A 12,252-nucleotide genomic window follows, 5' to 3' on the forward strand; every position below is an offset into this window, starting at 1 on the left:
CAGGTAGGGACCTCTGAGGCCCCCTGACACATACTGTACTGTATGCCACACCACACAGATGGACAAACCAATACTCAGGGACTCTCACAATTTCCAATGGCCTCTATAGTATTAAAGAAAAAACTATTCAGACAATTTCACCAATTACTATGTGTTTTAAATAAAAAAGGAATGATGGTGGAAGACAATACTGATTAAATTCTGCTCCCGATGTATCCACTTAGTCCTTTATCCATTTATTGGTTAAAGTGGAACTGACAGCGTTTTAACTACTTTGCAGATATGAAACAAACAGACAATCATAAAATCTGTCCAAATATACAATTCCCAGTTTATGCTACAAAACCATAAGAGGTTTTAAAGATTGATTATATTTTACTCAACGTTCCATGACGTACAGTAAGGCATTGTCGGCAGAATAGATTGATGCGGTTCAATGCATGATTAATGTAATTCACCAATACATTTCTTAGTAGTCCCAAAAATATTGCTAGCAGTTGTAAATCACAGCTGGCCAGGTATGTTACTGGCTGCCTCCATTTAGGATGCACTGTTTCAGTTTTAATGACTTAATAATTTGGACCAAAACGGACGAATGTAACTAAGGTTGGGAATGTCAATACAATCAAACTAGCAAGGGCAATGATCACAAGTCAGTCATAATGTGGCTAATAGGCTAGCGTATCTATTTATGTAGCAAGCTAAAAACACAGAGCCTAACGTTAGCTAGATAGCTAGCTAGCTGATAGGAGGATGTCACATCATTGGAGGGGTGGGTGAGTGACTGACTTTTCCCCCTCATATCCTTTATCGGTGGCTACACAGCTAGAGATTCAGGTGTCATTTCGTTAGCTAGCAAGAAATGTGAATCGCTAGCTAGCTACACTGAACTTGGAACGACAGTTATCCAGTTAGCATATCTCTTGCATTCACAAATTCACTCTGGCTATCTACTCCGATTTCAGAGCACTCTCATCTGAGTGTGACAGAGCACAGAATAACCGATGGATTTACAAACATGCAACACCCGCTGAATATGACCAGTGTCAGTAAGCGTAGACAAAAAAAAGTAATAGTTAGTCACGAACACTTTAGATAACATGTAAACAGCCTAACTAGCTCTCCTTGGGCGAGTAAAATGGTCAGAGTGAGGTGTTCTCTCATTTGTGTCTAGAAGTAGCTAGCTAGCAAGCTAGACAACTTTAGCCAGTTAGCTTGGGTGCTTGGTTAGGACAAGCATGCATTGGCAGGCAAGCTGCAGAAGGACGAGCAGGCTACTTACTATTCCCCATCGTTTATCAGTGCAATTTTGATGGCCAACTAGCTAAAAAGGTTTGAGAGGGTTTATCTAATGTTATTTTGTTAGATTTTAGCTCATCCTGCTCTGGCTAGCATTAGTTGTTGATTTTGTTGTTGTTGATGTGCATATAGGGAAAGATAGCCTACCTTTTTATGGTTGTTGATCAATAGGACTGTAAAGTTCCCAAATGTAAGATGACTCCCGTCGTCTTTACATATTTGCAGAAATCCATTCAGGTGTGTTTTGTGGTTTTTGCCGAAAGCATTCTAATTATCTAAAGTTGAACATTTGCAACTGCCTGTAAACACACAGTCCAGTTCAAAGTGAATGATGGCAGGCCCGTGTGGCAAATGGCTTGTCTACATAAAGGCCTACTGTAGCTCTGATTGGCTATAGCGCACCGGTCTGCGTAGACTCCGGTCCTGGACGAGACAGATGTTTTTATTATGTTTTATTTACTGCAGTGTCTATTAATTATATTAATTGTCCAAACCAAACGCACGGCTGCTATACGTAATTCCCAAATATTCTAAGAATTTATGAACGTGTGAAAATGCCCATATCTAAGCGCTCGCTTGTCAGAAAATGTAACAAATTTTTTTTTTTATATTCTCCCTGGGGGTGTATATGAACAGATTTTAATAAGATTTGATGTTGCTAAAATGCTGTCAGTTCCACTTTAAATCTCATAGGAATTGAACATCACATTTCAGCCTAAAAAAGGCAACAGCATTGCATAGACAGAGCACCATTCGTCTTCATTTACACATGAAAAAATTACTCTGTGCTGAGGACAAGATTTTATATATACAGTGAGGGAAAAAAGTATTTGATCCCCTGCTGATTTTGTATGTTTGCCCACTGACAAAGAAATGATCAGTCTATAATTTTAATGGTAGGTTTATTTGAACACTGAGAGACAGAATAACAACAAAAAAATCCAGAAAAATGCATGTGAAAAATGTTATAAATTGATTTGCATGTTAATGAGGGAAATAAGTATTTGACCCCCTCTCAATCAGAAAGATTTCTGGCTCCCAGGTGTCTTTTATACAGGTAACGAGCTGAGATTAGGAGCGCACTCTTAAAGGGAGTGCTCCTAATCTCAGTTTGTTACCTGTATAAAAGACACCTGTCCACAGAAGCAATCAATCAATCAGATTCCAAACTCTCCACCATGGCCAAGACCAAAGATCTCTCGTAGGATGTCAGGGACAAGATTATAGACCTACACAAGGCTGGAATGGGCTACAAGCTTGTTGAGAAGGTGACAACAGTTGGTGCGATTATTCGCAAATGGAAGAAACACAAAATAACTGTAAATCTCCCTCGGCCTGGGGCTCCATGCAAGATCTCACATCGTGGAGTTGCAATGATCATGAGAACGGTGAGGAATCAGCCCAGAACTACACAGGAGGATCTTGTCAATGATCTCAAGGCAGCTGGGACCATAGTCACCAAGAAAACAATTGGTAACACACTATGCCGTGAAGGACTGAAGTCCTGCAGCGCCCGCAAGGTCCCCCTGCTCAAGAAAGAACATATACAGGGCCGTCTGAAGTTTGCCAATGAACATCTGAATGATTCAGAGGAGAACTAGGTAAAAGTGTTGTGGTCAGATGAGACCAAAATCGAGCTCTTTGGCATCAACTCAACTCGCCGTGTTTGGAGGAGGAGGAATGCTGCCTATGACCCCAAGAATACCATCCCCACCGTCAAACATGGAGGTGGAAACATTATGCTTTGGGGGTGTTTTTCTGCTAAGGGGACAGGACAACTTCACCGCATCAAAGGGACGATGGACGGGGCCATGTACCGTCAAATCTTGGGTGAGAACCTCCTTCCCTCAGCCAGGGCATTGAAAATGGGTTGTGGATGGGTATTCCAGCATGACCCAAAACACACGGCCAAGGCAACAAAGGAGTGGCTCAAGAAGAAGCACATTAAGGTCCTGGAGTGGCCTAGCCAGTCTCCAGACCTTAATCCCATAGAAAATCTGTGGAGGGAGCTGAAGGTTCGAGTTGCCAAACGTCAGCCTTGAAACCTTAATGACTTGGAGAAGATCTGCAAAGAGGAGTGGGACAAAATCCCTCCTGAGATGTATGCAAACCTGGTGGCCAACTACAAGAAACGTCTGACCTCTGTGATTGCCAACAAGGGTTTTGCCACCAAGTACTAAGTCATGTTTTGTAGAGGGGTCAAATACTTATTTCCCTCATTAAAATGCAAATCAATTCATAACATTTTTGACATGCGTTTTTCTGGATTTTTGTGTTGTTATTCTGTCTCTCAGTGTTCAAATAAACCTACCATTAAAATTATAGACTGATCATGTCTTTGTCAGTGGGCAAACGTACAAAATCAGCAGGGGATCAAATACTTTTTTCCCTCACTGTATATATATATATATATATATATATATATATATATATATATATATATATATAGAGAGAGAGAGAGAGAGAGAGAGAGAGAGAGATTTTTTTTTTTACAAATGGAAGAACTATTTTTTCCAAGGAAAGTATTGTAGCAGAGGTAACTTAATTGTTCGGTAGGTGCAAATATTAAATTCCAACTCTACATGAACTGTGTTTGCATAGCACTTACAATTTGAATAAATATCCACTCAAAAGGGAGGTCTGTATAAAATAACTTTACAATAATATATTTGATAAATATTGCATTTTCTCTGACAAATTGTACAAACTCTAAAGCTATTCTGTTGAGGAAAATATACAAAGGCTGGAAAGCGTATAACCACATACAAATAATGTCTTTCATGTTGCATTTACCCTGACAACTGGTATAAAGTGAATGCTGAAATTATTTTCTGGAGGCACCATACAAATTTTCAAAAGAGAAAGGAAATAAAACAGTAATTAAATGCATTTAAACAGTTAGAAATGTGTAATGAATAATCTGTAGAAATATACATTATTTACAGTTATAACCATACAACTTTTTTCACCATCATGTATTAATGAGGTCTGGTCATTAATTTGGTCATGTGTGTGACTTAATGGAATGCAGGTGACTGTACACCTATTAATCTGTGTATACTCTATGTGTACTAGAAAGTGTATCCTCACTAAGTTGTACACATTTAAACACTTAAACAGGTTCAGAACACACAAATGCATGCACACGCACACACACACACACGGACACACACACACACACACACACACACACACACACACACACACACACACACACACACACACACACACACACACACACACACACACACACACACACACACAGAACCCATGTGGAGTATCACTGTGGTTGGCCCAGGGGTGTGACTACAGGCCACAGCATGTCAGGTAGTGGCCCCTGAGGCTCCCCAGCTCCCCCAGCCTGACTGGCCCAGTTAAAGTCCACTCCGTTCCTCTTCAGGGCAGCCAGGTGCTTAATGTCTAGCGTGGTGAAGGTGGTGAACTGGACCTGGTTCCTCTTGCTGGTGGGGGAGTGGAGTGGATTGCTGTGGGTGGGCTTGACTAGGAGGGTGGCTGAACGCTGAGCCATGGGGTCCAGGGTGGGGACCTGCTGGGAGCTGCTCCTCCTGCCCAAGGTGGCTGTCCTCTCTGGGATAGCACTGATACTCAGGCTGCTCTGCAAGGCCCGGTGGCTATCTGTGGAGCATTGTCTCTGCAGGCTGCGGTGGGACTCAATAGAGCCGTGGTTCTCCCGATTGAGGGTGGAGACCTGGGGTGGGTTGCCCGGCCCTGGCCCTGTGGTGGTCCCCAACCACACCCAGTCGTGCCTGTGCTCCTTGGGGCCGTTGGGGTCTGGGTTGCCCTGGACGGCGGTCTTATTGACCCGGAAGCAGAGATTATAGGAGGCGCAGTTGAGCAGGAATGCCAGGATGGCCAGGACAGAGACTCCCACCAGGGCGAAGATGCCAATCTCCAAGTCTGACATGGCTTTGAACGTCTTCACCAGATCACTCTCCACCACCTGGGGCGGCTTGGGCTGCTTTTTCTGGGGTGGTGCCTCTGCTTTGGGCATCTCTTTCTTCTGGTTGGGGTTTTCCACCAGGTTCCCCCAGTCTCTCCTCAGCCCCTGTCCTCTGCTGAGGCTTCTATCCCTGCCAGGTATGCTAGTCACCTGAGGTTTGTCCGTGCCAGGTTTGCCCATGGTGGTGGTATTACTATCAGTTGGTGGTGGTGCTGCTGATGCCCTCTCTGATGGTAGAGATGCCACCTCCAGCCACTTCCTGAGCCCTGGCTGTTGATGTGGTGACATCAGTTATAGTGCTGTCCTGGCGGTCTGGCACGGTGCTCCTGAACGAGCGTCTGTCTCCGTCCCCCTCGGTCAGAGCCCGTGGTGAGGTCACAACTGCCGTGAGTTCCAGTGTTGATGTCATGACTGGTTTAGGCTCTACCTCTGACTCTGAACCATCACTGCCATAGCCAGCAGCACCACCACCAGTGCCCCCTCCGTCCGTCCTGCTGCCTTTCTGGAAAGTGACCCTAAGAAGCCCGTTGCCCACCACCAGCTTGCTCTTCCTCTTAGACTTCTGGCACTCCTCACAGATCCTCAGCTCAGCCTTCACCAGCGCCCCCTGACCCTCGCCCTCCACCACCACAAACGCTGACTGGGGGGTCCGGCGCACGGTCGCCACGCTCTTGTCCCCCGAGGTCACAGTCAGGGAGTAGACGCTGCGGTCGAAGAGGTCCAGAGGGGTCACTGAACCGTCACTGAACTGGACCCAGCAGCTGACCAGTGCCTCCTAAACATAGAAATAACACAGAGACAGGATCAGGAGAGGGCTTGGAATTCTCTAAAGTAGGTCAAAATACAACCAGGAAATCAATATTCTCCCCATGTGCAGAGTGTTAGACATACAGAACATCAATTAATTTCCAAATATTCCATAAATAGTTGTGTTAATGCATAAGAGTAGGTAGTAAAGCAGGAGCTGATATGATTTTGCATCTTTCCACAGGATTCTCAAGCTACCCAATGATTCACAATTCCACAGTTATTTCAATTCCTGCCTTAGCGTTTTGCACGTTGGGTTGACATGATAGCTAATCCCTCATTTTGTCAGTATCTAAGAATTGCCTCTGTTAATCTCATTATAATTAGCTCGGAGGCTATTGTATCACAGACCACAGTCCTATCACATCATGGCGTGAAACTCAATTTAACCACAGGGGATCAATATCACTATAGATGGAGAATAAACACCATTAGCACTAGCCACCAGATGGCGCAATGTAAATTAATTACTCCCACCACAGTCAGTCCAATAGAACCAGAGTGCTGTTAGCTGATAATGAACGATTGGAGCCAGAGGCCTGGCCTATATTCTGAGGCTAAATACATTATGCATAGCCCGGAATTGTACTTTACATAGCCCATCATAGAAACAATGGGCATGTGCGCTAACTCCGTTCAAATAGGTTGAGTATTGACTGGGTCAAGCTAGCGATTGGCCAGGCCCCAGGCAGCACAGGGCTGTCATAGTGCTGGTTATGGAGTATGGACTACTGACTAATGGTTTCCCCACTCACAGTTTGGGAAGTGTTTTTGAATGGGCATGCTGCCACGGCTAATGTGTGAGCTGTTAAACTGCGTCCATGCACTCTGTCTGGCTCACAGTGTGGCCACTGTACTACAGTCCTGAGCTGTGGACACCATTAACTCACCCACACAGGAATCACAGGGACAAACCACATGCTGCTAGGCTACCAGGTTACTGTTATTTATTGTGAAATGTATTTTTTTCTTGCTGAATATCTGTGAAGGGCTTTGAGGGTACAGGTTTTCCACTATTGCTAATAGTTTCCCCCCCAGCTTCTGAATGGCACAATGTGTAGTTGGGGCTTGTTCTTTGGAAGTACTTTATTTTGAATAATAGGTTTGAATCAGGTATGAATCGAGATAATTTGTCTAGTTACCTGTTTGGGTCTCTGCATGACTTCCTGTGTGGTAGTCGTGGCGATGATGACCCTGTTGCTCCCTGGGCTGAGCTGGAGGGACAGAGAGAGGCCAGAGACCAGCTGCACTCCCAGCTCTGTCACACTCACTTTGTCTTCCAGAACCCTGACCATCCGCTCAGCCAGGATCAAGTCAGACAGAGGAGACATCACCTGCAACATTATACACACACATTAGTATAAACACAGACAAACACACACACGCATGTACACACGCAAACACACACACATTACCTGTAGAGTGGTGGTCCCTGCAGCGCGTCCCTGCAGTACAGTCCCAGCCTGTAGTCTGGCTATAGATTGGTCTCCCACCCTGAGAGAGTAGCGCACCAGCCTGGTGACATCCACCTGCCAGTCTGGCCCCAGGAAACTCTCCAGAGACCCCTCCACTCCCCCTACCATGGGGTCTGAAGCTGGGTCCGACGGCTCGGCCACAAAGGGTGTGAGCACCCTGACCACAGTGTGTTGGTATTGTAGCATGCATCCCCTGCCCCTCCTCATCTCCTCCTCTTCCTCACTGTCCCAGCTGGTCCTGAGACAGAGAGAGATAGCGAGAGAGCAAGAGAGCGAGAGCGAGAGCGAGAGAGAGAGAGAGAGAGAGAGAGAGAGGGGGGGGGGGGAGAAAGTGAGAGAGTGAGTGAGTGAGTGAGTGGGAGAGAGTGAGAGAGATAGAGAGAGTGAGAGACAGTGAGAGAGAGGGGGGGGGGGGGGTGTAAGGCTATGACCACAGAGTAATGTAAAACTAAACTTTATTGTATACTCTTAAGAGAAAACTGTCAGATGGAAGAAGTTCAAGAAAAATCTGAGGGTTGAATGGTTTGGGTAGCTAGCTCTGACACCAACCATAACCATGTAAACACACAGTGTAGCTCCAGAGAAAACAACAACACCCTACACAATCTATCCATCCACCTCAGTGTATTGTGTGAGAACCAGGCAGCGGTAAGACACTCAGTATTTAGTGAGACCCTACTGACCTGTTTTCTGAGAGAAAGTCTATGTCCCTTCTACGGGGAATAACACACTAATGTAACTAAAAGTGATGTGATGATAGATTATTATTATAGAGTATAGTAATATGCATTAGTCAAGGCTGATAAGCTGGAGGATTTCCATTCCCTACCCTCTCTCTCATAGTACTTACTATACTGTGTGTATTTATGGATTAATCTATCTGTCTGAACAGTACAGCTCTAGTCTATGAGGCTGGTAAACAAACAGTATTTTCTGGTTTTAAGGCTTTAGGACTATGTGAAATCCTTATCACTATGCAGTGGGTCACTACTAGTGGCTCTTGTGATTATTTGTTATTACGTTTTGTGCAAACAAACTGTTGATTAAATCCTTCTTTGAATCCTTCATGAATGCCTTGCTCCAGCCTTGCTGCAGCAGGTCTTGGCATCAGCTCTCTCATTCTGTACTGTGCATTTCTAAATAGTACTGACAAAGGCTTAAGCTCTGCCAACATCGGTATGTGGAGAGCTGGTATTGTAAGCAAAACCATACCTCCTGTTGCCGGCGGCCACGGGGACCCTCCAGCCCTTGATCTGGCTGAGTTCGGGGTCGGCCACGTCGATAAGCAGTGGAAGGCGAGGCATCCACACACTCATCTCCAGTTGGGCACTCAGGTAGCTATAGGTGAAGTTGAGCATCATCCTCATCCTCCCCCTCGTCTCCTTCCCATTAACAAACACATAGTCACAACGATCCGACACCTGGGGGGACACAGGGGGAGGCTGAGTTATTAAAGAACACAACCTCTTCATGAGGAGTTATGTGACTTAGTTAGCAAGCTGAAATCTACTTGCCCATAATGTACTAGCCCATTACTTTCTATAAAATTTCAGGTCCCTGTGCCCATAGTCACATAGGCTTAGGCTAGATTCAATCCGGGCCACCGAGGATCCGCATTATAGTGCGATTAAAATGTTTCCGCTGCATATGTCGGTTCAATCGGAAATTACTGTAAATTTTTTAATTGCGTTACAGTGGCTTGCGAAAGTATTCACCCCCTTTGGCATTTTTCCTATTTTGTTGCCTTACAACCTGAAATTAAAATTGATTTTTTGGGGGTTTGTATCATTTGATTTACACAACATGCCTACCACTTTGAAGATGCAAAATACAAAAATGTGTGAAACAAACAACAAATAAGACAAAAAAACAGAAAACATGAGTGTGCTTAAATGTTGAGCCAGGGTGTGTAGTTCTATGTTGTGTTTCCTATGTTTAGTTTCTAGATCGTTTAGATCTATGTTGGCCAGGGTGGTTCCCAATCAGAGGCAGCTGTAGCTCGTTGTCTCTGATTGGGGATAATACTTAGGTAGCCTGTGGGCACTAGTGGGTTGTGGGATCTTGTTCCGTAAAGGTATGTTGTTTGTATGCTACCTTGGACTTCACGTTTCGTTTGTTGTTTTGTCGTGTGTTTAGTCGTTAATAAATATGAATGCATATAACGCTGCGCCTTGGTCCTTCTCGTTCATGAACGATCGTGACAAATCTTTAAGTCATACCACACATTCTCAATTGGATTGATGTCTGGGCTTTGACTAGGCCATTCCAAGACATTTAAATGTTTCCCCTTAAACCACTTGAGTGTTGCTTTAGCAGTATGCTTAGGGTCATTGTCCTACTGGAAGGTGAACCTCCGTCCCAGTCTCAAATCTTTGGAAGACTGAAACAGGTTTCCCTCAAGAATTTCCCTGTATTTAGCGCCATCCATCATTCCTTCAATTCTGACCAGTTTCCCAGTCCCTGCCGATGGAAAAACATCCCCACAGCATGATGCTGCCACCACCATGCTTCACTGTGGGGATGGTGTTCTCAGGGTGGTGAGAGGTGTTGGGTTTGCGCCAGACATAGCGTTCCTTGATGGCCAAAAAGCTTCTTCCATATGTTTGGGGAGTATTCCCACATACATTTTGGCGAACACCAAACGTGTTTGCTTATTCTTTTCTTTAAGCAATGGCTTTTTTCTGGCCACTCTTCCGTAAAGCCCAGCTCTGTGGAGGGTACGGCTTAAAGTGGTCCTATGGACAGATACTCCAATCACCGCTGTAGAGCTTTGCAGCTCCTTTAGGGTTATCTTTGGTCTCTTTGTTGCCTCTCTAATTAATTCTCTCCTTGCCTGGTCCGTGAGTTTTGGTGGGCGGCCCTCTCTTGGCAGGTTTGTTGTGGTTCCATATTCTTTCCATTTTTGAATAATGGATTTAATAGTGCTCTGTGGGATGTTCAAAGTTTCAGATATTTTTTTATAACCCAACCCTGATCTGTACTTTCCCACAACTTTGTCCCTGACCTGTTTGGAGAGCTCCTTGGTCTTCATGGTGTCGCTTGCTTGGTGGTGCCCCTTGCTTAGTGGTTTTGCAGACTCTGGGGCCTTTCAGAACTGGTGTGTATATATACTGAGATCATGTGATAGATCATGTGACACTTAGATTGCACATAGGTGGACTTTATTTAACTAATTATGTGACTTCTGAAGGTAATTGGTTGCACCAGATCTTATTTAGGGGCTTCATACCTAAGGGAGTGAATACATATGCAAGCACCACTTTTTTTGTTTTAGATTTATGTTTTAGAATTTATTGAAACAAGTAATGTTTTTCATTTCACTTCACCAATTTGGACTATTTTGTGTATGTCCATTACATGAAATCCAAATAAAAATCTATTTAAATTACAGGTTGTGATGCAAGAAAATAGGAAAAACGCCAAGTGGGATGAATACTTTTGCAAGGCACTGTACAACGCAGATCTTATTCCGTCCGGATTTAATCTATCCCTTAGCCATCTAAGATTTATCCATCTAGGTGCTGAGAGAGAGAAAAGAGAGAAAAAGCATGCTGTGGAACCATCATATTGTGTCCGTGTGTATGTGTATGTGTATACAAATGTATCCATGCTCGGGAGTCTAGAGGATCCTTTAGCCTGACCCAGTGAGGCCCTTTGCTCTAAGAGGGGTCACTGACTGGGAAGAGAGAGTGATATAATAACTGGAAACAGTTCTACAGTCTTCATAAGTCATAATAAACATACAGAAATACAAACCCACCCTTACCTTGAAAAGACCAGCTCAGGTGAGTAACCTCTTAATGGAAAACGCTAGGCAATAATATCCTTTCCTCACTTGCTCTCCTGCTCTTTATCTAGCTTTTTCTCAATTTGCTCGGTGAATGTCCTCTGTCTCTGTCTGTCTCTCCCCCTCACTGTCTCTTTTCATCTCTCCGTCTCTCTCTCTCTTAATGGAGTAAAGTCCCTATGCCCTTGGCTCCACGAGATCCTCTTTTATACAACATCTGCTCTAATAACATGCATTTCTCATGCAAGTATGATTTTTAGTATGGTTTTAGTATGGTCTCTGAATGATTCTGAATGTGATAGTCATAAGTCTTGTTCTCTTGCAACATACAGATATATATAGGATCTTAATTTGAGCCAGTTTGCTACAGCAGGAAAATAATTCTGCAGCAACAGGAAATGTTACTTATGATGTGGATTATAATTAATGGACATTTTTGTAGGGGTTGATGCAGAGTCTGAAATGTCAAAGTGGAAATTGTAAACTTCAGCAGCCTTTTAAACCTCTAATACACTACACATTTTAAGTTATCATGCAACTAGGTGATCAAATTAAGCTCCTACATCTGTAGAAAAACAGTGAACATTGAAACAGGGCTTCCAAAGCTGTACCTTCAGCACATTCTCGTCAGTTGACCTGCAGTTGGTGTAGTTGGTGACATCGGTGACAGAGCCGTCAGCCTCCACAGCCAGAGTCCTGACTGGGACAGACACTTTCTTACCAGTCAGAACAGCTGTGTTCAGCACGTCACTGTCCTACAGGGGAAAGACAAGACCGAGTGACCGTGTAAGGCAGGCATATAACAACACACACACATTTACACAAAGATTGGCATGCACATGTACACACACTCGCATGAACACACACAGAAACACACAATCACACAATCACATGCACACGCACTCATGCGCTTCCTTGTACAG

The 12,252-nt window shown here is 44.2% G+C and overlaps 1 pseudogene across 1 annotated transcript in view; it reads right to left on the bottom strand.

Moving 5' to 3' along the window:
- Positions 1-4,579: 4,579 nt before the first annotated feature.
- The window catches only part of LOC311127225 (transmembrane protein 132D-like), a 52,004-nt pseudogene continuing 44,331 nt past the window's right edge, over positions 4,580-12,252 (bottom strand). The window contains exons 5-9 of the transcript in view: positions 11,941-12,084; positions 8,755-8,963; positions 7,483-7,780; positions 7,210-7,401; positions 4,580-6,035 (exon numbers count right to left, since the gene is read on the bottom strand). The product of the transcript in view is annotated as a transmembrane protein 132D-like (transcript). The remainder of the gene's footprint in view (positions 6,036-7,209; positions 7,402-7,482; positions 7,781-8,754; positions 8,964-11,940; positions 12,085-12,252) is intronic.

Source organism: Coregonus lavaretus (genome assembly GCF_964263955.1).
Source record: "Coregonus lavaretus genome assembly, chromosome: 4".
NCBI lineage: Eukaryota > Metazoa > Chordata > Actinopteri > Salmoniformes > Salmonidae > Coregonus > Coregonus lavaretus.